Here is a 22,848-nt window from a genome sequence, read left to right on the forward strand (position 1 = left end):
CTTAAAAAAATAATTGACTTTACAAGTTGCCGCTTCATATAAATTAAACATATTGATAATTCAAAAAAATATACCTTTTTGAACGCTTTCCGAATGTCAGCCCTTAGGCGGCTGTCTGTGTCGTCTATGCTTACAGCCATCCCTGATTATAATTTGTTTTAGTATATTTCTGTAACAACATGAAGACAAAACGTAGTTAGTAAGAAAACTTAATTCTTTCTATCCCTCTCTAGCAAGTACTCTATTAAACGCATTCAGAAGAAAAGCATGGTTAAGGATTAGGTTTCCTTGTTAAGTTCTTTTCATTATTACAATTCTTTTCTGTGTGGTTCAGAAGAGAATGAAATAAAGATTGGCGCAATGATATATAAAATAAATATTTTTGCATTATTTAGATACTATACAAGAAATATGCAATATTTTGACTTAATTTATTCCCGGAGAAATGAAAAATAAATTTCTGGAGCTATTCGATTTCGCATTTGTTAGAATCGAAATATATAGCTAATGAATGGATTAGGATAAGTATGATGAAGATCAGTCAACTAATTACCTATTACTTGCATAGAAAAGTAAAAAATATCATGCATACATAAATGTAGCATAGTATCAAGCAAACTTCTAACTGCTCGAAATTGAAAGAAATTTTAAGGTATTTGTTAGGTAAGGAAGTATTGGAAGTGTAATTAGAAGCTTAATTTTTATAGTCATCCGCTTTGAAATATGGAAATTTGACAATGAATTCCACAATTCCTTTTCCTTATTTGAATAAACATATAAGAGCGGATTTTTCATTAGATTTTTAATTTGAATTACATTACGTAATTAATTAATTTTAGCTTATCTGAATTTACGTTGAAAAGACTCAGCGTACTTACAGAGAATATGCTCACATAGTCCCTTTTTATAATTGCATAAATTACTTTGCAGTGCTCTCAGTCTTTTTTATAACATTATAAATACAGCAACATAATTCAAAGCAAAAAGTAAAAGTACAAAAAAAAAGAAGATGATCTCTTTTTTCAAGGAATATAGATCCCGAAACGAAGTGCAGTGAACCTTTATATTTGAAATAAGTGCCAATCTAAAATTCCATTTCGCCAACTTTAAAGTTTCAGTAGCTGGACGTCATCTGTAGTTATTTAAGTAAATTTACTAAACAAACGTGCGGAGGGCACATTATGCTTTATTATACAATTATATTTAATGAATTATACAATTATATTTGTCATGTTCTGAATTAGAGTCACATTGCAGAAAATTTATTGAGACTAAATAAGTTTGCATATTATCTAGGGGCCCACCAGCGGCCGAGCGGTAAAATCGCTGAACACTGGTAGTTCGGTCAGAGGTTTGAATCCCGCGAACAGGCTGGCTGCATGGGCGTTTTCGTGGTTTTCTTCATGTGTAACGTGTATACGAGCCAGTTTCCCTTAGAAAGTCCTCCACGAAGGCATCCCTCCCCTTAGGCAGATAGCCCTAGTGTGCTTTGCCATATTCTCAATTACACACATAATTACACATATTATCTAGGTCACGGAAATTCAGTTTTGAATTTCTTCAAATTATTTAGAAATATATGGGTAATCCGAACACATTCATCGATCTAATTCCATTAAAATTGTTGTAAGATGAGGAAATATGAATTAGAATTGACTTCAGATACATTACTAACCACTCTAAGCAAACAAACTTCCAGACATCTACATTCTCAAATTTAATGCCAAATCCAAACCGTACCTGTGTACTTAAGCTTAACTGAAGCTTGAGCTCCCAAGCGTTATATTTCAGTCTATAAATTATTATCTGAACAGGCAGGTTGAATCTATCTTAGCCACTTTAGTGCTGTATGAAACTGCCCGTATCTCAATCCAATTTAGAGCAGTTTAATGATAGGTGAGGTACTTTGATTCCCTCAGCTACTAAATCGCCAATGGGTTTTTGATTCAAAGCCTTTTCTCGCTTCCAAGCATTTAATAAATATTTGCTTAAGATCTTTAGTAGGTGCCTGCTTTGGTAACTTTCTATTAGGACTAGGATAAATATTCTGTACAGTTTATTCATTATCAAGTAGCTAAGAACTGCCACACGAAACTTTGCGAAATACGATTTTGTAATAAATAGGAACTTAAAGTAATTTATTCACTGAGGTATTTATAATAAAATTTAGTTAAGTACTGCTTTGTCTGATGATATAATGTTTTTGAACAATAAAAAGAAAACAGTTTTGAAGATCCGACGCTTCAGTTATGCGAAAGTGCACACCATATAGCTCATAGAAATTGTTTTAGCAATCTAAAAAGTATTTTTGGCGTATTCAGAATAAATTTTAATTTAAGTAAATTTATGTAACATATAAATTCAATAAAAACATGATGCGTGTAAAAAGTAAAAATTCCCCAAAATATAAACAGCATTTGTTAATCAAATTGCATTTCCAAGTACCTGATTTTGAAATTTCAACAGTTTTATATTTACTGACCGAAAGATAAAGTTTCGCAGAAATTTAAAAATGGGTATTATTATCTTAAACATCTAAACAAAAAATTCCATTAAATAACTTTTAAAATTTAGTTAATTTTCTTTAGCTAATTAGGTTCGAATGCTCTTAATATGAATAATATATAATATAAATGGCGCATTTTCATTCCTTCTAGGTCATTAAAACCTGAACACCCAAAATTAATTTTTATGAGCAGTCAAATTTAAAAAGCAAAATTACAGTTAATGAAATAGCAAAATGTAATTATATAAATATTTAAAATAAACTGAATATGTTTTAAGTTTAGATTAAAGCAGCATCAAATATCCTTAGTTGTTTGTTTAAATTTCAGATTCCATCCCTTAAGTCTGCAATATATGAGACCCAAGAGAGATATTGATGTCTTTTTTAAGAGAACATTACCTTTTGCTAATGTTTCAGTTCTTGGCTCAAATGCATTTCTTCCCAAGGAAATAAATAACTCTCATGTGGGCAGTGAAGAACATAAAAAAGCCAGAATGGTAGGTTAGGGATTAAAAGAGTACATGGAAAGGTTTTTTTTTATTCCTTTGATTTCCTTTACAAGCATGTACAGTCTACCCACTTTTGTATTTTTATATCCCTTTTATGATCTAAACGTGATGAGCTAAAAATATACAAAATATATCTCGACATGTGGTATCTATGATTATATTTATCACTATTTCTTTTAGTTATTTTTCATACATAATCGAAGTTTTTTTAAATGCGTCTAATTAGTAAGGATTTCAAGTTCAATTTTTATTTTATAAGTCATACTTGTCCGCATCATTGTATTCTTTTGAACGTAACCATGTATTTTTTTTGCATAAATTGTAAATAATAATAATAATAATAATAATATACAAAATTATAGCAATTTCTAATGGAGCAATTTGTCAAAAGAATTCTGTCGTTTCTATTTTGCGTAAGGAAATGTAAAGAAGCCATCGCTAAAGTATGTACAGCTGATATTTTTAGCTTGACTTGGGCTATAACACTATGACTCTAGTTCGTGCTGTCTGTTCCGGCTGCTATTATTCTAGAGATGCCACCCTGTTTATTGTAATGGTTAGCGAAGGGCTCGATTTCGAATCCTGGAGTAGGCTTGGATGTTTGTAAATGTATAGTGTTTTGCGGCATGGGAACATTTAAATATTCTATTCGAAAGCTCTCTCAGTGGCCTGGTGATAAGGGAATTGAGATGGGAAAACATCGGATCCGTCTTCCCGAGGGATTCCTTTTCGAAATAGTGAAGCAAAGTTATACCGTCATATAAAAGGTGTCAAAGGTCCAGTCTAATGCCAGACGCAGCAAACGAAATGTATTTTGTGCGATCACCGTGGTGATCAACATGCTAATCAGACCCACCAGAGGCTGAGTTGTAAAATCGTTGAACAACATTTGGTAGTTAGACCCAGATTTATATCCCGCTCTGTTCATCGAGATCTTAACCAGGCTAGAAATTGCAGTATTGGTGTTTTCGTGGTTCTTCCCTCTTATGAATCAATACGAACTAATTTCCTTTATAAATTCCTTCACGGAAGAGTCGCTTTTCTTAAGTGGTTATCTCTTATGAGATTTGCCGTAATCTAATAAATATAGCACTTTACATTCCAAACATACAAATGAATGCATAAAATAAATAAAAAATGGCATTTCAATGCAATTGAAAAGCTGCAACAAGGCAATTTTTACAAGATATAGTGGCATTTCGTGATTTTTACCGAAGAAATCTAGGTGTGAAAAAAAATGTTATATTCCTTTCTAAGACAATGGTGAGCAGACGATGAGACATGAAGTTCAGCACTAGTGCTTATTTATGTTCTCGTAAATGCTCGTCATTTTGGGAAGAGTTCATTTTGGAGAGGTGGTTGTCACGACAGTGTTTAAATTCGTGGACTTGTTGACTTGCTCACTCGTTTAGCATAAATTGCGGCGTAACATCAGCGATGTATAGTTTAACGCTTTTAGAACAGTTTCAATATGAGATTTTATCAGTTATAAATCTAATATTGCACCAGAAAAGCATGTAATTTTATTATTTGTAAGAATTATATGATATTTTAAATTAAAAAAGTTTTCCTAAACACAGCTTCAGAAAAATTAAATAATCTTCATTTACCACGAACTTCATAGATAAGGTAAAGTATTTATAATAAAAAAAGTTGAGTGGAATCTTTCGAGTTTTAACTGGAAATATAATCGCAAATGCTATATTGTCTGAAACGTAAATTATAAATTTAATAAAAGAAACGATAACATAACAGTTAATAATTACTAAAAATTAAAATTTGATTTTTAAAATACATAATTAGTACGCGTATTAATTAATCTGTACAGCAGCTTGTCTTTTATAAATTTCAGATTTCATTTAAAAAATGTCTGCCCTACTAATATATAATTTATTAAGCAAAATTCTACATTTTCAGACTAATATTCATTTTTCAATTATGACAGTTTTCGTACGAGATCGAAAATCCTTTTTATAATTAATATTTACTGTGCTAGCAATTTTTACCTATCCTTGTTTTCATATGCAAACGATTAACATAATCAGCATTAGTTATTAATGGCAAAAGCAGATGAATTATACGGTTATTAAGTTATGAATTGATGAATTATACGGTTATTATACGGTATTAAAGTTACTTTTTGAAGCCTGCTCTCGTTCATTTCTAAGGAATATTCTCGAGCGTTTTTGAGGTCAGAGTTCTGGATTTTTAACGAACATTTTCAGATGAATAATAATAATAATAATTTTTCCTTTTTAAGAGATGGTTAACAATATTTCGGGAGATATCAGGCATCATGTTAGAGAAGAATTAAATATATCTATACATTTTTGGTTGTTTCTATCCATAAAGTGCTTTTAATTCTGAATAAATGTCAAATTTTGCTGAAATTAATATCATTCGGATGATGCTTGAGCCTAAAAATGTGGTAATAAAGTACATTAAAGAATTTAGATAGCGTTGTAAATTACAAGCCTGTATTTGCTTTCAATAATATTTCATCAACTCCTTATTTGGGATAGACTGCTGTTATTAGCAAATCATCGTTGATATAATACGTCACTTATTATTATTTCAAAATATTGGAGTATTTTAATAATTGAAATTACTATTAAATAACCAAAAGTGATTAATTTGAATTTAAACTTCTTGCGCGATTTTTAGAACTAGAATTCTGATGATAAAAAGAATAAAAAATACTCAGAACTTCTATACTAACATCGTCGGATTAAAATCAAAAAGGCGTATAATTTTAATTGAATAGCTATAACGAAAATTTAATGTTATAGCTATTACACTAAGCTAATGTAATAGGATCTAAAATGCGGTGTAAATTACAATTGCAGCTACTAGTTAAATAGACTACAAACTCAAGCTGAAGGCTGCAAAATTCCTCGTACAGTTTAATAGCATTTCTCGCCTCTAACTCTTGTACTGATATAGATCGACATACGCTATTGAATATTAATTATATCCTTTCTGTGAAAAGATTAAATGGGAAATTTAATCTTTTAACTTAAAGCGGATTAATCAGTTATTAAGTCAAAAATCAAAATAACAACAAAATTACCTTTACTGATTGCAATTGCAAAAGCCTGCATCCTTTCGAAACTCTAGTCTCAGGAGGATAGGAGAATTTTTGTAGAAGTGGTCCATTTCTTATCTGGTCATTCTTAAAAGCATTTATGTCGAAGAATAGCTCCCCACAAATGAATTCTTTAAGTGGAAGCACTAACATGCTAAATTTAATAAAAGAAAGCTTTGGATGCATTGAAAAGTTGTAAAGTTTAAACATATTGCTTACGCAAACAGATTTCTGATAGAAATAAGCGAAGCAAATAAAAAGTTCGTTCGCAACTAATTGTGCTTTTTTACTGGGGTGTTTCCTTTCTTTTTCTTTCTCCGTGGCATTTGAAAACTGCTCCAATTCAGCAAGAAAATTGGGCTAGTTCTGAAAATCAAGCTCAATACACACAAATAGACGGTAATTCGAATAACTCGATTACGGTTGAAGGTTTCACAAATAGTCTTTCGAAGCAGAAAAGGCAATTTAATTCGAGGATAGTCGCGAGGTAACTCAGGAATTCGATGAAAAGATCTCGAAAATACTCTCTTGTTCTCGGTCAACGACCCCTTCAATTCTTCGGCATTGTCTTTAGGCCAGTGGTTCACAAACAGATTTTGGATTGCATAACTCAGTCAAGATTAAAAATTTTCAGAATAATACTTTTTTTTATTAAAGATCGGATAAATTACTGAAGCAATTTTAATTTATTAATCAAATGTATCTGCAATAATATTATTATGAGTGAGATAATTATGTTTCAGAAAGTTTTGTTGCTTTCATCTCATGCTGAGACTTATTAATAGCCATAACTCAAATAAGAGTGTAAATTTACTGCAGAAATTTGATGTTAAAATATTAAATTTTATTGTTGAATTCACGCAGAACTAGCAGAAAATAAAATAAGTCAAACTAAACCCACATGATATCTTTTAAAGTCTGAAACTAGACAGGCTTAATACTCTAACTTGTCGTTGAGGATAGCTTCGCAAACGTACTTTCATTTCTTTCACAATTTTTTTTAAGAAAGGAAGAACAATAGTCCTTCTGTCACACTTCCTTTTGCTGCAAACTGTAGCTTCACGCTTCACTCATAAGGTATTTTCTCCTTCACGATCCAGAGTTCGAATCCCGACGATGGTGCACATATTTCCCATCTCCAGCCCCCCTTCCCCAAAATCCTAATCACTGTACAAATGGCGCCAGAACTCAAATTTCTACTCTCCCTTTGAAAGCGGGAGTCTATAACGCGTTTTCTTCCTTTCCGCATGCCTTCGTAATGTAATTTGAAACATATTCGATGCGTATTGAAGGAATCCAGGGTTCTTTTCGCGGCAAGGGCATTTCACATTTTTCATATCTCCTACTTAAAACAAACCTTATGACTGTAAACACCAATCAAAGCTAGTGCATCCTTAGGGTAAAAAATAACATTCGTCTCAAAATCCCGAAAGTCCCGAGATGGACTTTGATGTAGAGGATTTCATGGACTTTGATGTAGAGGACTTTGATGTAGAGGAGTTTTGATTCAGAGATGTAGAGGATTTCAAATATATATTATCCTATTGGTTTGATCGGAGAGCTCTTTTCAGAATAAAGTGCGATGTTGGAATAACGAAGTTTGCAGTAACTTAACTGTAGCAAAATAGCAGTTAGAACAGGAAAGTTCGCAGTAGTCTTTATTAGCGGATAGGAAAGATCTTGTAGAATAAAATATTGTTATCCGATAAGAAAACTGCTTACAAAGTGAAATACATTCTCCCTCAGTGGTGTGGGAATTAACTTATTTCATGCAGCTTTACAGATACGCAAGTCTCTATTAAAAGGTAGCATTTGGGCAGTTGTGAACTCTATAATCTCGTTCAAAGCAAAATATTTGACAGACTGTAGTATACTATTCATTCAAACCATTGTTACTCAGGCAAGAAATACTCATAGATACAATATCATTAGACAGAGAGATAGCAGGTTTCTTTGCTTTTACGTAAAAGCTTTTAACACTAAATCTTTGAAATAGGTAATACAGAAATTGTCTGCACATTTTCAGAGTGATTTCGATAAAGAATTTAAAAAAAAGAGAAATGTTTTGGAATAAAAATTTCTGACAACAATTATGTGAAATGAGAATTATCTTCTGCTACTTTTAAATTTATTCTTTTAAAATTTCGATTTGCGCTTGCCGAAGAAAAATATTCTTTCCTATTACAAAATTCAAAAACGCTGTGAAATGGATTTAAAAAAAATTCTAAGTGGAAATTAAGCAACATTATCAATACTAAAGAAAAAAGAAACCGTCAATGATTAGTTTTACTCGGAAGGAAGTCTCCAAACGAATACCCGAAAAAGGTACTTACAGTTTCTAATTTTTACTAAAGTTAAATTGGTGGTAACAAGAGAAAAATACACCAAAGTAGAAATCAGCTACTATGTCTTTAAATACATCTGTAGCAACAATAAATAAAATAATGAACCAAGATTTACAGCTTAAGCTAAAGAACATAATGGTCATCAGCTTTTACTGAGGCATATTGATAAAATCAGAATAATTTGTAGAACTCTGTATGTATGAACTCTGTAATTTAAAATACTAAATATTGTTACACAATAATTGGAAATACTAATACTATTACATTGTAATTGAAAATTCTAATGATATTACACAATAATTGAAAATATTAAAGCAATGCAGAAAAATGAAAAAGGCAACGAATAAGGATCCTTTTAAAACAGAACTTGGAATAATTAAAAAATAAAAGTAATCATTCATTATCAAAGAACATTTCACAGGATTAAAGTCGAAAGTGTTCATATGCGAACATATCCGTAATGTTTAGGTAACATACTCTGATGAACCAGTCCACAGTCTCATAAACTGGATACAATTGCTTATTTTAATAAGACCACCGAAAATACCATATTTTTAACATCATAAATGTCATTTTGTTTAATTTTCACGATCTTGTACGGTCCGAGAAACTTGGCTTCGGGTCATTACTACTGGACTTTATTGAGTCCTTATTGTATAAACTTGATTGCCGCTAACAATCATGGAGCTAGAAGTTAACGGTGTAAGTCATAAATTGTAGGTTTTACGGTTTTCAGCCTGCACATTCAAAATCTGTTTTACAGTTTCCTTTCGAAGATCATCACAAGTGTTGATGAAATCTAACTCGATCTCTGCATTTAACAGGTCTGTAGTTTTGTCATGGTTGGCAGATTTCATTTTAATTCCAAACATAGGTTTGAATAGAATTGGTTTGATACTCCATTGGTATGATGAATTAATCAGTTTCTGAACTTCAACAACATGCGTAACCAATTTGTCGGTTTCTAAATCGATAATTTAGAGAGAACAGAAATTAAGACAAAATTTAATTTTCAATTTGCCCATCGGCACGAGGCAATTCAGTAGTAATTTGAATATGTTGGATAGTGTTCGAGGAACTATAATCTTGAAAGTCTTTATAAGTAAATGTTGAACCTTTATAGGAAAATATGCGGGAAGGATTTCCAAACGCAAATTCGCTATCTATAGATTTTGTCGTTTAAAGCCACACGAACGTTTTTGAATGAATCAATAACAGGAGATACGTACTTATATGTTTTATGAATATTTTCGAGTGGTCTTGAACGATCAGTCTGATAGGAATTGAGGCATTTTGTTTGGGTATTAAATGCAACATACCTTCTTGTTTTCCACATTTACGATTAGTTATTATGCAAGGAACACAATATTCAATATAGTTATGAATTTTGTTTTCAAGTTAAGGTATATAAAATACATGACTGATGATTTCTTAACTTCATTTAAAAGCGAAATGTCCACGAAGATGTGCGTCCTTGATTACATTAGTTTGCATTGATTCTGGAACAACAAGTAATTTGCTACGGTCTACAAACTTGTGAAGTATATCAGCTTTAACACACTAGACATTCATCAGTTAACCTTTAATACTTGTTTTATAACTCCGAATGTGGTCATTTTGTTCTTGAGCTATACGTATTTAAAAATTAGGCTATTTTAAATGATGAACATAACAGGAGATCTGCTCAGCGTATCAACATATGTTCATTCGGTGTTCTATTTCGTTGTCGAAATCTTCTAATATCAATATTCAACGTGCTATTCGTGTATTTAAGTCCTTCGTATTCATCGTCGTCCTTTTGAAGGCATTACGATCAGTAATAATTTGACATGTTTGCTAAAATAAAAACTGTAGATTTTCAATGCTTGAATTACAGCTAATACTTCAAGTTCATAACTGGTAAATTTCTTTTCGGCATCAGACGTCTTTCTGCTCGTGTAATAAACAGGAAGTAGGCAGTTATGAGTCATGGATCTTTGCATGAGAACAAACCATAACTATGGATACTGCCATGAGTGTGTATTGCAGTATAACTGTGTTAATTAAACATATGGTAGTGAACGTACGAGCATTTTGTGGGTTATCCAGCAAGTATTCTCCTAACGACAAGAGATACTGATCTTTAACTATCTTCGTGTTTAATTTGCGGTTAGTCTGTACATTTTCTAGAGCCACCATCTTACATTTTTACCACTACAACTTTATTGGAATATTCGGAAGAACATGGGTTAGTTATACCGTCGGCTAACCTATTTTATACTGGTTTATCTACAATGTCTCTTTCGACAAAAGGTAATCATTTAAACCTGTTAAAATATGTGTTTTATCTTTTACCTTAATAGTCAGCTCAATATTCGTAGTTTGGGTTTTGAAAGTTTTGTAATTGGAACTTCTTCTTTTGCAGCAGTTAGACCTATTTCTAATTCGTATGTCTGGTTAAGGGAAATATTATTGATGTACACATCTTTCCGACCAGTTTGTTTAACAACATGTTTAGAAATACAAACACATCTTTATTTATGTTAACCACGCCTTGATTAAGAATATCCATGAAGATTATAGCGTCAAATGACATTATATTAGTGTCTACAACATGAATATTTGTCGTAAATACTATTGAAATATCATTTAATTATGTTCTTAATATAATTAATTGATATCGTAATTACTATTAAAAAGCTACTTGTAAAATAAACCATTGGTTCAATTTTGTCATTACCGAAATCTGGCACCATATTATAAAATATATTTAACGTAGGATTTCTTACTTATTTACTAAACATCGTTACCGATAATTTTAGCTGCTCTTCCGGTATCAAAGATAACTAAATATAAGTGATACATCATTAATTTGGATTATTTTAGGGTTTAAGATTCACGCTTAATTTTGATTGAAATGACAAGTGTTCTTTTTTTTTTCAAAATGTTGCAGGGCTGTTTTTTCAGCATTTTGCTTCTGAATGTTTTTAACACACGTAAGTGATTTATGACCGAAGTTTCCACAAGATATACATTTCGGTCCACAATGTTTCTCGGTATAAAGTTTAGATAAATGACATATTTGTAAATTATTTGAATTTGTTGAGAAACATTTTCTGTCACATAAAGCTAAAAATGTTGATTCGCAACATATAGCCTCTTATTTTAACAAAGGTAGAAGATTATAAACTTTAACACCACATTCTGAATTCGTGATTTGCTTAAAATCTAAAACAAGATTTTCAGGCAATAAATCTAGGGCAATCGACACCAACAGTGGATCATGGGATTTTATATTCTTTTGGACTGAATCTAAATTTCAGCCATACTGAGCTTATCAAATAACTTTCTCAAAGCTGAAACATATGAGAATTTTTAACGCTTTGCAAGTTTAAAATTTTATTCATAGAAGAATCAATGATGATATCTTTACGACCGTAAGGTAATTAAGTTTATATTAATGACAGTAAATGGATTAATAAAATTAACCATAATTAAATCAATATAAAAGAATATGATTTGTGTCAAGTTTTATTTAAGTAAGGTTATCAAAGTACAGTTAAAAACAGTAACAAACCTCAATTAAGTGCCCAGCAGGATGGAGTGAAAAAGACAAAAATATTTGTTCAAATTTTATTATTTCCTGACCCAATAAATGGTTCGGTTCGATGAAAAAACACAGTAAAAACTGCAGCTCAATCGCTCGTCATTTTCAGATTCCACATTAGGTAAATACAAAATCTGATGTGTACACCACATGATTTCCTTATATGGAATATTAAATTATACGCATTTTTTCTTGCATTTCATTTAAACATATTGGGTTGAATTAAATCTACTTCGTCGATAGTGCATAAACCACAACAGAATAAACGGACTCTTTAAAATGCATTATATTTGTTTACCGTAGCGACACTCAAGTTCACTTAAGAGCGTTATATTTCGTTCATGTTATAACTCAAAATGCACAAACTTTATATCATTTGAAGAATTCAAATACTATAATAAGTCTAAAACGATGTATAAAAGAAATTAAGCAAACAAAATAAAAAAGAAACAGTATTTCACAGACGATTTAGTATTTCTCATTCAATTAATTCAGTTCTCACTTCGCGAGAAGGCAAATATACATAAAAACTCAAAATATCTACATTAAAAAGTACGAAGTAAATCTTAAACACTTATTTTCTCGAAACAATTCCAGAAAGGATTAAGCATGATTTAATTCGCAATAATAAATAAAGGCGTTAGTTATCTTTGTTATTGTGAAGCTTAGTCTCTCTAGATTGGGAACAAATCTACTATTCTTCTGTTTCAAATATATATAAATATGTCCGACATGTTATTTAAAAATTAGGCTTAACCGCACTTAAACAGCGTTTAAATTTTTGATAATTGTACAAATATTGCTTGCAGATTTTACTTAACCGAAAGATAAGAACAACATAATTCAATCATTTTTAAAGGAAAAAATGTACAATTTACAAACATATAAGAGTAAAGAAACTGAGATCACTGAGAAAGGTAACAGAGTGGATATATATATAAATATATTTATATACGTTTGTTGCGGCCGATTCCAACCAAAGTAAGAGGTGCACATCTACATGTTATAGCAGTCCTATATACAAAATTTCAACGTTCTGAGGCTACTCGTTTTTGAGTTATGCGAGATACGTTCGTACGTACGCACGTACGTATATACGTTCGTACAGACACCACGAAAAATTTTCTTCAGAATTCATTTTAAAGCAGTTTTATAATTTTTTTGAAGGAAAAGAGTATTTTATTCTGTCCTTACGTACAGATTTCACGCAAAAACATCGTTAAATTGCATTCGATAGCGGTCAAAATAGATATTTTCGTTGAAATATGCTGTCTGAAACTTTTCGCGATTACAATACTTTTTTTTTACTTCGTACAAGGAAGAAAAAATTAATGTTAATGTTAGTGAAAACATCAAACTATTTTTTAAGAATATTTCTAAGAATGTTTTACAACATTTTTGTTTCTGACCTAATTTATAGTTGTAATTGGTAAAAAAATCCCAGTAAAAATGTTTTAGCTGAATCTCATCTTCAGGTTTCACAAGAGAGCCAAAGAAATTCATCTTGGTATCGAACTTCGTAAATATGTTTCGGAATTTGATTCGATTTCCTTATGAATCCATCCCTTGCTTCTGCACCACATGTTGCCAATGATGCTTCTATCACCAGTCTTACATGCCTCTCTATCTACTATTTGAGGATGGAAAGGAAACTTTCCTATTTCAAACTGAGAACTGCTTCTAATCCGTCTTATGCCTTCGTCGCCGAAGTAAGGTAGCTGGAGGTTCCAAGTGATTGCCCCAACGAATCATCTCAAAATATTCCTCTGTTTTGAAATTTAATTTAGGAAGCACAAAATTGCCGTATTTCACCTTCTAGTCAGGTTTTCTTGGTTTCAGTATTCTTCTCAGGCCAAGTTGACGAATACGTACTCGTTTATCTCCCAGTAGCTTCCCATGCTTTCAGAGTGAGCGAAATAACAGTTCCTCAGAATAATTTTGTTAACAATTGCCTTAAAATTTTCTGGGAAGAAGGAACTTTTCTTGATCATTCCGTGAACATGACGTGCTCCATGGGTTGCTCTCGTGATATTTTTTTATTTCAAACCAGGATGGCACTAAACTTTTATAACATATTCGGCTAGTAGCTTCAAGTCAGCTGTGGGTTCGGCGGTTGATACATAAAAACGAAGAATTCTATTGACTCTAGTGTGCCATTTTGGAATATCTTCCCAGGACTTCTGTTTACTACCTCTGAAGGGTACTTCTCCGAGGATGCTGCCTTGGAAATATCTAACAGGTATTTTTGGTCAGTACTAGGTCTTTTTTGTCAATTTCGTACAATCAACTGGAATTGGAATATATGATAAGTTTATCACGGGAAGAGTTTCACATGTTTTCATGGATTTTCTTATCGTATGTGAAAAATGTTGTGGCCCAGATGTACTTCTATCAGTCTTCTGGAAAAGATGACAAAGAGACAATTCATTGGCGTGCAAAAAGCATTTAAACCAATGTAGTTTATGATCAACAAAAATCTCAAAAAGATCCACTTCTAGTTGACACCACCTTGGTCCAACATTAACAATGATTGATAAAGCAAGACTGAAAAAAGACGCCTAACAATAAAATGTTGTTAAAAGATCATGGAAGCCACGTGACTGCTTACCCCAAGCTAGAACCAATAGTCAGATTAGATTAGTAGCATATCTTGGCATTAAATTTGATATTTTGCTGTGGGAAGAAACTTCTTATGCTAAAATTGGCGTTTTGGCAACGAAATTCATGAAAAAGAATAAAACCGTTAAAAAAGTCAGTACAGATATTAACTTGAGGTATGGAACCTCAAGATGTCAATATTTTGGGCCCCTCAGGGGCTCACTTTATGTGAGTACGGGTGTGGTAATCCCGAGGTACCCTAGCCCTTCAAGGGATCATCGTATTGGTAAGACGGGTGTTACGATCCTCTAGCCCAGTGATCTATCCTCTTTTTCGTCTCCTCTCCTCTTGCCTGGAACTTTTTCCCTTCCGTTCTCTCTTGTAGTTTTCCTCTTCGGATTTTGGTGCTCGTCACGAGAAACTGGAACAACCTTTGTCTCTAGTTTTCGTGTGGCGAGAAAACTGCCCAAGTGTTTGCCGTTTATGGAGACCCGTGTCGCTGGAAAGTAGGGTCCTGGTAGTTCAGGGCCGAGGTACTGTCCCCAACACACTGCTTTGACCTCTGCTTCATCTAAACGGGAGGCACCTTAGTCGTCCTCACGGGTGTCAATCGGCTGGTCACTAGTCCTTGTGTCAGTGGCTTAGGGATAAGCTCTCAGGAGTACCTGCTTTCGGGAAAGCCGACTGTGGGGCTTCAGTTTGCGTATAGGTGTGGCTAGCCCTAACACAGGATTCTGTGTTCCCTTGTTGGGCTCCGTGGTGGGCGGGGCCGTCGAACCCGAATCATTTAATCATGGCCTCTATGTTTCTTCTTAAATCAAATGAAAACGACCAAAGTATTAAAGTTATTGATAAATCTCTAAATAAGAAAATACGTCCAGATGCAAATGCGAAGGAAACTACTGAAAATACGAGCTTCTTTGTCGTCTCTAGTTCTTCTGGCGAACTGCGAAAGATGTCTCCTTTTCTAGTAAGCAAATATATCCATTCATGTATAGGTGAAAGCGTCTCCGATCAGGAGACATAAAACATAAAGCGTCTCCGATCAAGATCCAAGAAACATAAAGCGTCTCCGATCAGGAGACCTGCTTATTGGTACTGTATCGGCCACCGAGTTTGCTTCTCTTTCTCGACAAACCAAACTTGGACAAATATCTATAACTGTGTCAGGGCACAAAACACTTAATTCTTGTAGAGGTCTGATCTCGGAGATCGACCTTCTGTGTGTCAGAAGAAGAGTTCGTCTCCGAGTTAGCTGACCAAAATGTCTGTGGGGCTAGGCGGATTAAGATGCGAAAGGAAGGCCAGTTGATTGACACGAAACACGTGATCCTGACCTTCAATACGCCTGATCTACCTAAGAATATTATGGCCGGATACTTAAATTGTCCTGTAAGACCTAATATTGCAAACCATATGCGATGTTTCGGCCATTCTAAGATTTCATGTCGTGGCAGCCTCACATGCGCCCGATGTTCCCAGATTGGTCACGATTCTGATTATTGTACCGCTGCGCCTTTGTGTATAAATTGCAAGGGTGAGCACCCAGCATTTCTCGTTTGTGCCTAAAATGGAAATCGGAAAAAGAAGTGCAGACTGCAAAAGTTACTAGGAACATTTCATACGCCAAAGCCAGAAGATTAGTCCAGAGCACACAGCTTCGACCAATTGCATCATACGCCAGTGCTGTTTGATCATCTTGTACAGTTGCCACCCAAACATCAATAAGCACGCAGACGCCACCAAACAAAACTCAACAGACCACAAGCAATAGGAAAAAGAAAATCCAACCCATATAGTACAAAAAAAGAAACAGTAATTCAGAGCAAACCTAAAAATGTGAGTCAGAAAATAATAAATAAAAATAGAAGCCCTAGCAATAGCTCTTTTGATGGGATGATTTCTGAATCTGTGGATTCAGGTAGTATAGAAGTGGAGGAGGGACTGGATGTTCCTAAGCATTTGCTTCCACGCAAAACTAAAACTCAGCATCGAAAGAACAAACATTAATCCTAATGGCCACCCTTGTTTCATGCAACTGTCGCAGTTTCTACCGAAATTTGCTCGGCATCAAAGCTCTAATCAATGTTTATAATCCTGTGTGCTTAGCAATACAGAAAACAAATCTGAAACCAGAACAACAAGCAAAACTTCTGAGGTGTTCTTCCGTCAGGAAAGATAACATTGCAGGTGAGCGTGCAGTGGAGGTGTTGGTCTCCTCACCTCACTGAACCATCCATCAAATGCACTTTCTTTGACGACATCCCTCCACTCAAGCAAATGTTGTTGTCGCCACTCAAGCAAATTTTGATATTGATGTTTCAGTCGTTTCTCTGCATTTGCCTCCAAATGAGCACAATGATCAGCAAGATTTAAATGGTCTTATAGAGCAGCTGCCTGAGACTTTTATCATAACAAGAGATTTTAACGGCCACAGTCCGCTCTGGTGTAGTAAGGATACAAATTGCCGAGGAAGACAAATTGAGCGAATGATTGAAGATCATAGCCTTTGTCTCCTGAATAATGGGCAGGATACTTACTTCCATGAGCCTTCAAGGACATTCTACGCTCTCGACCTTGCCATCTGTTCACAATCTCTGTTGCCATTTCGCACTTTGAGTGGGAAATGATCTTTATAACAGCGCTCACTATCCCATTTTTATATCTCTTGCGCGAAGAGGAGCAATTCCCATGTCGAGATCCCCTCGATTCATACTCGATAGGGCAGATTGGAAACTCTTCTCTTCCACTTAAGAGCTCACAGATGAAATGGTAGAAGATGTGCATATCGATGACTCTGTTGAAGCTGTTACTAATACTATTATTCAGGCAGCTATGCTTTCCATTCCTAGAACATCAGGAAAAATACTAAAATATACGAAACCATGGTGGAATCGTGACTGTCATGAAGCACTGAAAAAACAAAAAAAAGCATGGAGTATTTTCCGTAGATATACTACTCTGCGAAACCTCATAGCATTTAAAAGAGCCAAAGCAAATGCACGAAAAGTAAGAAAGCAGACCAAACGGAATTCTTGGATTTCAGATGTGTCGTCAATAACATCATCTAAGTCTAGTATATGGGTTTGGGAAAGAGTTCGAAAAGCATGCGGAATATATAATGACCACTCACTTTCCTTTTTGGAAAAAGATGCCCGACTGGTTAGCTCCACAGAAGAAATTGCGAATACTATTTACTGCCGTTTCTTCCAACAGAAACTATTCACCTGCATTTCTATCTATCAAGCAGCACTCTGAAATAAATCCCATCGCATTCAACTCTTCCAAATCTGAGACTTACAATAGAGTACTATGCTTGAATTAAGGAGAGCTTTGTTGCAGACACATAGGTCTTCTCCGGGTCTTGATGGAATGAATTATGAAATGCTAAAGCATCTCTCCTATAAGTCACTGACTTTCCTTCTCATTCTTTACAATAGAGTGTGAAAGAAGCGTACCTTTCCCAGTGCATGGAGGAGAGCTTTTGTAATTCGTGTTGCTAAGACAGGGAAAGATCCAAGAAATCCCTCCAACTATCGGCCAATTGCCTTACGATTTGTGTATACAAGCTGTTTGAAAAAAATGGTAAACAGCCGCCTAGTTTACTTCTTGGAAAAGAATAATATTATATCGCCTTATCAAAGCGGTTTTCGAAAGGGGAGAACGACCGTAGATAATATGCCTTTTTTAGAGACATCTATTCGAAAAGGCTTTGTCAGAAGAAGTCACCTTGTTTCAATATTCTTTGAGAAAGTTTACGATAAGGAATGGAGATACGGTATACTTCGGAATCTTCACGAGAGTGGCTTGTGCGGCAACCTACCAATTTTCATTCAGAATTTCTTGAACACTAGAACTTTTCAAATAAGGATTGGCTCTGTTCTGTCGGATGTTTTTGAACAGGAAAAGGGTGGGCTTCAAGGCTGTGCGCTTAGTGTAATCCTGCTCAGTTTAAAAATAAACTCTGTATTAAAAGAAATTCCTCCAACCATCCTGGAATCTCTATATGTTGATGATTTACAGATTAGCTGTCGAGGGGCAGACATGAGATACTTAGAGAGGCAATTGCAGATGGCTCTGATAAAGATCCAAGAATGATCAGACAAACAGGGATTTACATTGTCGAAGCAGACAAATTTATGCGTGCATTTTTGTAGGAAGCGAGGTCTCCATCCTGAGCCTGAGTTATATCTGAATGGTACAATTATTCCAGTTGCGCCCGAAATAAAATTTTTAGACGTGACGTTGGACCGAAAATTGAATTTCCTTTCTCATGTTTTAAACCTGAGAAATAAGTGTTTAAAAACACTAAATATTTTAAAAGTGTTGGTGAACACCTCCTGGGGTGCAGAGCGCTGCTCTATGCTTCGCATTTACAGAGCGCTTGTCCGCTCTAGACTGAACTATGGCTCAGTTGTTTACGGATCCGCTCGGTCATCAGTATTAATAAAACTAGATTCTGGTCACCATCAAGCTCTGCGGATTTGTTCTGGAGCTTTCAAGACTTCTCCTGTGCAGAGCCTATTAATATTGACTCTAACCATAACTTTATCTAACGAACCATCACTTTATCTGAGGCATGAGCAATTGTCCCTTTTGCAATATTTTAATATTCTATCGCAACCTGAATATCCTAATAAGCTGTGTTTATTTGATAATGTGTGTAATACTTTATTTGAAGCACGTCCATGCTGTGTGGCTACCTTTCCTTTAAGAGTTCGCCCTGCCATTGAGGAACTTTCTCTCTCTGATATGCGCCCCCAAGCTGTGCAGAATTTTGAAATCCCACCTTCGAAAAATGCACGGATTCAGCTTCTTGATGTTTTCAACCATCACGTGAAGGCAAGCACTAACGACATCGTTTACAGACAACTCTTTGCTGAGCACAGGCACAACTATAGCAGTTATCTTCCAGTATATATGGATAGATCCAAGTCAAATGTTCATGTTGGGATAGCATTTGTAATTGAAGATCACATAGAGGGCAGATGCTTACACAATGCTTTCTCTGTCTTAACATCTGAACTAATTGCAATATATTATGGTCTTTTGTACATCTCAAAGCTCTGCCATAAAAAGCTCATAGTTTACACAGAGTCGTATAGTGCTCTTAAATCGTTGGAAATCGTTGGATTCTGAGTGTGGGAAGCTTTTCCCAACACTCAGAATCCTGTGGTAGTGGATGTTCTCAAGATTCATATAAACTTAACGATTCGCGGATATGAAATCCTGTACTCCTGGGTTCCCGCCCTTGCGGGAATAAAGGGAAACGAGCTTGAAGATATCGCAGCAAAATCTACTGTTGAACTGTCCAGTCGCCTCATCCGTTTTAGAGACATCTGCTGTGTCATCAAGGGAAAGATCCGAAAAAATAGCAGCGAATTTGGGACGTTCAGCTTCACAACAAGTTGAGAAATGTAAAGCCTAGAATCGAGCATTGGGATTTTGCTGGAAATTGTAAGGAGAAAGTTCTTTTGACTCGCCTCAGAATTGGTCACACTAGAGTGACACATAACTACCTTTAGAAAGCTGAGAATGAGCCTGTTTGTAAAAATTGTAATGTTTATTTTCGGGCCTCTGGCATACCACTACAACCTCTCGGTTTACGTGTTTATCACTTAAATATATGTGTATACTTACAAAATATCATGTGTACTGCTATTTATTGTGCTTACTGAAACTTTTGTGCATTAATAATTAATTACTTCCATCACACATTTGCTGTGTTGTGTACTGTAACTCTCACTACGTGCTCAGTTTCAAGTTCTGCGCAAGTGATAATTTGTGTGCACTTTACATTGTAATTCTTACTGCGAGCTCAATTTTAAGCACTGCTCAAGTGAACTACAGTTAGGCAGTGGCTTTGTGATTTAATGTATTCAGTGAATTAGAGACTCAGTGCCTTAATATAGAGATCTCAACAGCTTCCTAATATAAGACTTCAACAGCAGTGCTTTAATACAGAGATTACAGTGCCTTAAGATAGTTCCTTGTTATAGTGCCACAATTTAGTGCTCAGTATAGTGCCTCTAACTGCCATAATATAGAGATTTCTACAGCATTCAGTGAGATAGTCTACACAGTGAAATTAGAGACTTAGTGCATAATTTTAAAGATTCCAATAGTAATTAGTGACTCTGTGGAATAGCAGAATAATTTATATATTTTTTATTTATCATTAGTGATTTCATACAATAGACTCAATGCAGTATGTCTGAAATGCGTACCTCCACACACTGCAGTGATCCAGATTTGCCAAATCACTTAGTTTCAACTGACTTCTCATATAGAGGGAAAATAAAAGCGGTCTTCGACGAGAGCGTACAAATAGCCAATACAGTTCGAAGTAATAAAAATATATTACCACGCCTCATAGCCACTCTAGAGATCCTTCAGGACATCGCATTACGTGGAACAGAGGTAGTCAACAAAGACGTGAACACTTCTGTAATCCCGCGCTGTACCACTGGCACTAACACCCCTTACACTGAGGTGGTTACTTCAACTACAAACACGGACTCCCTGCCAGTAACAGCAACTACGCAGGCTCCCAGGAACACAGGGAAAAGGCATAGCCACTTGAAGTCAGCGACAACACCATCAGCGATTGTGCCCCAGAAACCAACCTTTGCGGCAGTGCTTAAACAGTTCAGTAAACCCAGTCTGATCATCAACCCTTTAGGGAGTATCCATCCACGTGATCTAAGAACACAGTTACAAGAAAAGGTTCCACTTAGTGAGATCCCAGTTGTCGTCAACGCTATCAAACCGGCTCCAAAAGGCGGACTAGAAGTTTTTTGTAATACAAACGAGGAGGTACAGTCGGTCACAAAAGTATTCGAACACCGGTACCCTATCAGAAAATGACAGGATGGCTTTTTTTTTCTCTTTCTCTCTGTGTGTCGTGTTATTCCATCCTAGGTTTTCTTCCCCCCCATCTTGGAAAAAAACTGGAAAAAATTGGTCACGATCTCTTTTTGAATGGGGAGATGCCATTTTGAGAAAAAGCTGACGACCCTATCTTGGAGAATGAACATGACCGCTCTACACACCCTTTCTCTCTCTCTCTCTCTCTTTGAATTGGGAAGCCATTTTGGGAAAAATGCAGACGACCCTATCTTGGAGAATGGAAATGAACGCCTCTCCCTCTTTCTTTGAAATGGAAAGCCATTTTGGGACCCCCTATTCTTGGGGAGGGAGAAAAACTGAAGTCTGCACTTCGCTGTCTCTGAAAAGCGGACCCTCTTCTTCTGATCTTGAAGAACTGAAAATGAACGCTCTACACGATCTCTCTTTGAATTCAGAAGGTATTTTGGGACCTTCTAATGTTGGAAAACTGAAATGGACGCTCTACGCTTTCTCTCTCTCTCTCTCTCTCTCTTTGAGATGAGTAGCCATTTTGGAGGATTCTCCACCACCATCCTAACCTTGGAAAACTGAAATGAACGCTCTACACCTTCTCTCTCTCTCTTTCTTTCTCTGAAATGGGTAGTCATTTGAAAACTCCCTAACTTTGGAAAAAAACAGAAATGAACGCTCTACACCATCTCTCTTTGAAAATGGGGGGTGTCATTTTGAGACCTCCCTCCCCTAAACTTGGAAAAAAAACTGAAATGAACGCTCTACACTTTCTCTCTTTGGACATGGGTAGCCCTTTGGGGACCCTCTCCTCTTGGTAGGAAAAAAAAGAACTGAAGTGAAGGCTCTACACAATCTCTCTTGGAATGGGATCCATATTTCGGGAAACGTGGATCACCTCATGCTGGAAAACTGAAGTGAACCACCAAGATTGGACTCTATATAATATTTTTTTTTAAATTGACATCATGACCCTCCTCCAATTTGTTATTAAAAAAATTGTTTTTTGTTTTGGTTTTTATCCTATTTCCGATGTGATTTCAGAAATGCAATTCCATAACAGTTCAATTTCATTCGAGGTTAAATGATCTAAACAGTCTTTGACCCACCCATCCGTATGATTATTTTCTTCTCCTTCCTGTTGCACCAAATTTTGTATGTCCATATAATCATTCCATACGGGAAGGGCTGGATCCTCACAAGGCTGTCTTGAAACACTTGGAGTCTCTTTGGGATAAGTGGAGGGATCTAGGATGTCTGGACCCGGCTGCAATTCTACCTCCATGATTTCTGGACCCGTTGGAACTTGTTTACCCGGCTGAAATTCTACCTCCATGATTTCTGGACCCGTTGGAACTTGT

Source organism: Stegodyphus dumicola, chromosome 2, assembly GCF_044657685.1.
Source record: "Stegodyphus dumicola isolate Sdum_Otavi_A_Nest chromosome 2, ASM4465768v1".
NCBI lineage: Eukaryota > Metazoa > Arthropoda > Arachnida > Araneae > Eresidae > Stegodyphus > Stegodyphus dumicola.